Source organism: Cibotium barometz, chromosome 18, assembly GCF_041138505.1.
Source record: "Cibotium barometz isolate CiBa-2024 chromosome 18, ASM4113850v1, whole genome shotgun sequence".
Lineage (NCBI taxonomy): Eukaryota > Viridiplantae > Streptophyta > Polypodiopsida > Cyatheales > Cibotiaceae > Cibotium > Cibotium barometz.
The window spans coordinates 50,408,947-50,414,946 of record NC_141063.1 but is presented as its reverse complement, the minus strand read 5'-3'; positions in this window follow the sequence as shown (position 1 = coordinate 50,414,946).

Below are 6,000 nucleotides of genomic sequence, written 5' to 3'. Positions count from 1 at the left end.
TTAATCAAGTGGGGATAATTGCATTGACACCTAAACAAGCTCACTGTTGAATATCAACACCATCCAAGATGCGTACATACCAATTTCGTCAAACCCCCTTCTCTGTTTTGAGAAAAACCAAAAAAACTAGTAGTAGATTTGCTCTAATTTCTTCAATCCTTGTCCAAATTGAGAGACCAGGCATTCATTAGCTTAGCAATGATGTCCACTAACTCCATGTAAAAGGAATTAGACCAATTGTTTAAGACGAGAGAGTAATTAGTCAATTAATCACACTCTGTTTCACTGCAACTAGTAGACAGCCTGTTTAATCACACTCTGTTTCACTGCAACTAGTAGACAGCCTGTTTAATCAGCTCATTTCCAGCTCCATAAGGCATAATTTCTCAATCCAATCATATAGCCTCCTTCTTGGGTTTGTGTATTAGCCAATTGCTAAGCCAATTTTGAAGTTAATCAACCAACCAAGTGAATTTTGGCCTCCACTGTATCAAAAAGCTATGAAAAGTACTCTGTTTCTGCTGTAGATCTGTGCCGCCTGCTCCTGAGGGATTTTGGACTAATTAAAGTGTTAATTGATGTTGTATTTAGATGCCCAACACTCCTATGCAAGTGTACAACCCATCAATGAGTTGATTTTTGCCCAAAAACTTGCTCTAATTTCATCAAAATTTGACCTCTTTTTCTTTGTTTTGTGAGAGCTTCAAAACCAGCAAATTTCAATCACATAAATGCATCATATTTGCTCCAAAATCAGTGTAAGGCTTGCACATGAGTTGTCAATACATTCTTCCTTGTCACATACATGTGTCTTTACTAGATTTACATCTATTTTCACCATACATCACCGCTTCCAAGCTTCAATGGAAAGCTTCCAAAAAACCAGAATTTTCCTTTGCTTTGGGTAACCCTAATTTGCTTTGTTTATGCTTGAATCACCTGCAATCCGCTCAAGGACGTTTAGAATACCTTACCCGGTAGGCCAAGCTCTCAGATTTGATAGAAATCGGTGTGCTCCAAGCTTCACAACATCAATGGCAAGCTTCACAGCTTCTTCTCCCTCTTCTATCACTAACTCATAAACCCTAATAGAGAGCACCAGGCTCTAATACCATGTTGAAAAACAGGTAGAGGGAGAGGAGGCACACACACAGGAGCAAACCCTAATGTATATTGCAAACCCTAACCATAGAGGGAAGCCATCTCCCTTCTCACACAATGCATAAAGCCATAATCCATAATACACAAGACACACTATGTGTTGTGTCCACACATCTCTAACTCTAGCTAATGTCCACACACTATGACCAGCTGGACGCGGTCATTTATGTCTCACACATGCTACTACTACCTAACATGCCACCACATAGCATAGCTGGCACACACTGACATCGAGCTTGAATCTCAACAACAATATCTTCCACGACATACGCATGGGTGTCCTCGGCACCGCGAGCCCATGCATCGCCTGGTCAGAATTCTCCAGGATCCTCCTTAGGTGTCCTCGCACTTCACTCAGGGACCGCTTCGTCGGCTCTCATCCATCGTATCGGAAGCACACCATTTTAACCATACGGAGGATGGTCAAGTCCTGGCCAGAGGCTTTGTCTCGTGAGCTATCCTTTGAACACTCCCCGCCAGCTGTTGCCAACCGAACTTGTCTTAGAAAAACACATATTCCAAATGCTCCCTCCAACATTCTGGCGTAAGACAATCCTTTAAGAAAACAGGGTTTCTATGCAAGTTTTTAGTTTGATTTTCTTTTGAATACAATGATTATATCTCAAATCAGTATCCCCAAAACTTCATAATCGTAATACTAAATTTCAAAATAGAATTCCTCGAATTCTATAACACTGATCCTCAGATCAATTCGAAGGGTCTCAACTTAGTTTCAGATTTGGCGAGAGATTTGAGTATATTTTCCTGAACTGGTCACATTTTCTTTCCTTGAAGCTGACAAAAGAGTTTAGTCTTGGTCTCATAGTCTGATTCAGGGTTCGAGTCTGATAAGGTTCTTCTTGAACTATCTTTCTCAAAAAGGGAGTGATATTTACTATTTTACTGAATTTCATTTCATTTAATATTCACTTAATTGATTTCTTAGTTAATCACGAATTTTGATGAGAAATAAATAAATCATTTATCTGAATATTTTGACTTCGATAGATTTCTTGAATTTTCTCTTTACAATTCGCGTGAATATAAAACCATGGAAAATTCCTCTCTCAGAGTATTTACTTATTCACTTATCAAATACTCGTAGAATTTAAACATAGAATTAAAGAGAATCTAATTTTGATATAAACATTCTTTGTGCATCTATTTATGCATAAAATCCAACTTCAATGGAAATAACACTTTTATATAAAAGAAAAATCCTTTTATGCATCTATTTATGCATAAATTCAATTTAATAGGAATAACTCTTTTAAAATAAAAAGAATTTAACACCATATTGGGGAATATGGGAATTTTCCACAAGTTTGGGACACGTGGTCAAAAGTTTGGATTAACCATAACTTGAACATCACTAATCCAAAATGAGCGCTTTATAGCTCTTTAGATTCCATTTTTCAAGCGCTTTCCAACGATAGGTCATATGATAGGGTTTTGAGAAACTTACAAACATGTTATCCATGTCCCCCTTTTTTAAGTATTCAAAAATGGGAATTGGGAAATTCCCAAATTCACTAATATGGTGTTATTTCTTTATGCATCTTTTTATGCATAGAAATTAAATTTAATAAAAATAACACTTCTATAATAAAATTTTAACTATGTATCTATCCATGCATAAAAATTGAATTCAATGAAAATAACACTTTTATAATAATAAAAAAATTCCAATATGCATCTTTCTATGCATAGAATTTAAATCTAATGAAAATAACACTTTTATAATAAAAAATTTTCTATTATGCATCTTTCCATGCATAGAAATTGAATTCAATGAAAATAACACTTTTATAATAAAAAAATTTTCAATATGCCTCTTTCTATGCATAGAATGTAAATCTAATGAAAATAACACTTTTATAATAAAAAAATTTCCAATATGCATAGAATTTAAATCTAATGAAAATAACACTTTTATAATAAAAAAATTTCCAGTATGCATCTTTCTATGAATAGAATTTAAATCTAATGAAAATAACACTTTTATAATAAAATAATTTTCCAACATGCATCTTTCTATGAATAGAATTTAAATCTAATGAAAATAACACTTTTATAATAAAATAATTTTCCAACATGCATCTTTCTATGCATAGAATTTAAATCTAATGAAAATAACACTTTTATAAAAAAAAATCCAATATGCATCTTTCTAAGCATAGAAATTAATTTCAATGATTATATCAATAATATCCATGCATATTCATAGATGAATATGTACATGGAGTAAATAAAAATAGTTCTTCTAGGATGCACAAACGGTGGGGATTACTCTTTTGGAATAACATTAAATAAACTTTTTTTTCCACAAAATTCAAGAAAATTTTGCCATAACCTCCTTTGTATGGCTGACCATTTCTCAATTTTTACATTCTAATATCACTTTAAAGTTAAACCCAATTTGAAGTAAAGTACTCTAATCTATTCAATTTTCACTTTCTAAAGAGTAAACAATAAGAAAAATTTAAATCAATTTATTTGTTAAACATATTAGGATAAAGAAGGGCTGACTTCTTAAGGAAGAGAAGGGGGGAAGCCTTTTCATCAAGGCATATCATCAAGATTCACTAAAAAAGCAAAGAAATCAGAAAACCATAGATTAGAACTTAAAAAGTATAGTTTTTAGCCTACATGGAGTTTTGTGAGCTTTCCTCTGGCTTGAGGGATTGAGGGTTCTACTCTTGTTTGGATCAAGAGTGGCCACCAATTCTTTTGAAGAGGATTTATTAAAAAACAATTACATTATCAAGTGAATTCAATGTATTTGGCTCTGGGGAGGAGTAGAGTAATAGTGCATAAACACTATTAAGCTTTTAGAAAGGGGGAGGCTTTTATTTATAGGAGAAAGTGAGCCTCAAACCAAGAAAACTCATTCTAGAATTTTCCAGATCAGTTTGGTCAATTTTCACCATTTCTGGATTAGTTTAGCTTACTTTTTGGAACTAGACTTGAAATAGGAGAGAGGAGAGATGAAATATCTCATTTTATTGATTTAAAATGAAAAGAAATGATGAGAAAAAAGGCGCCTCCTACATGAGGGGTAATCCCCACTCTAAGGTGTCAAAAATCAGTTTTTAAACTATTTTTTGGGTCCTTAGTCCACTCTTCATCTTATGTGAGTATTTACTCATTTTTGGGAGGGTTTTCTTTATTTCTTCAATTTATCTCCTCCCTACATTTGGATTAATCTTATTGATCCCTCAAAACCTTAATCCAAAATTTTTAAAAAATCTGGACCCTTAGGCTAAGGCCTTTTGAGCAGATTATAATTTATTTCTAATGCACCTTAGGAAATTCTTGTTAAACTTTCCACATTTTTTAATCTAGCGAGAGCCATCTTGCTCCTCTCATTGTTGTAACCGGTTACATCAAAGTACTCTTCCATTGCCTCAATCCATTTTTCCACTGTTTCTCCTAATTGTTCCCCTTCACCCTTGAATGGACCAAGTTGGGATTAGTGCTGTAGAGCTTTACGAACGTCCGGATCTAACTCTTCATCATCGGTAAGAGGATCCGGTTGCCTAGCATGGGCCGCGCGCCTCATGATTTTGACAAAACAAGATTTTTGTCCACTTAACTTCGTCATTAGATTTATGACTATTTAATTTTTGAGATTTATTTCTTAAACAATTAAATATTCCATCATAATTTTTAAAAACAAGATTCACTCTGATAATTTTGTTAATCAATATTCACAACCATGAAATCAATTTGGAATCTTTTGCAAAACATCATTTATTATCAAAAGTTTTTGATATATACATAGAGCATCTCGGCTCCAAAAGTCAGTGCCTTAATCGCGTACTAAAAAGGCGATATTGCGATGGAGACATGCTATGATATACACAATCCATCACTGATAAGGGTGCTGTAATTCTACTTCTAGGAATAAAGCGACTCAGAAGTCTAAAAATTCGGCAAGAATTTTAAAATTTTGGGGCGAATGATTAAAGACTTGGACATAATGAACAACTCCTAGCCTTATCAAGATCATGGCTAGTGAGATATTCTGCCTGAGTCTTTGAAGCTGATTGGTATTGACGTTAATACATTGCCCTCCCAGAGAACCACATGTGCTGACGTGGCTCTACTGGATCAGAGAAGTATAGATCCTCAAAGTGACGAGCGAGCCTCACTCTACTTTCTCGGGTTGTAATAGAGTTGATGAGATGTTCGAAGGCAAAGGCAATCATATCCTGAGTCTAGGAAAGTCCAAGAATGCTAGAAAGATTTGGGATATCCATCTAAAATCCAATTCAATTTATAAGTTTTCAATTTATGAATTCATTTCAAACATAATCTTAGCAAGTGAAAATATTTTTTTACAGATTTACTTTAAAATTTTAGGCAATTTCCGCTGCTCTTTCATAAGTTTACAACATCGCTCTGATACTAGCTGTAAGATCCCACTGCCCCCTCTGTGCACCAGATTCCTGGTTTCTAGAAGTGGAAGTAGCTTCTTCTTGTGTTGGGGGCAGGGTTTCCCACTCGGGGCCTCACCCTCAAACGTCTGGACACAAGACTAATCTGGTGGTCATTTCGAAATCGAAACTGGGAAAATTTCCCTTGCCCGGAAAATGGGGATAATTCCACCTTTTTGATTTTCTTAACAAATTTTTCTAACGGGGTCAAGAGACTAACTAACCTTCACCTGATTAAACCATATGGAAGGAGAACTATTACAGACTTAACTTGAAGAAATCAACACTTTTTTCCTAACTGAATTAGGCACACTGTTGATCTATTCATTTGAGAAGTCTTCAGGTTATTATTTAACTATTCGAGTTCTAAGCGTATTCTTATCAATCAATTTCATTATTG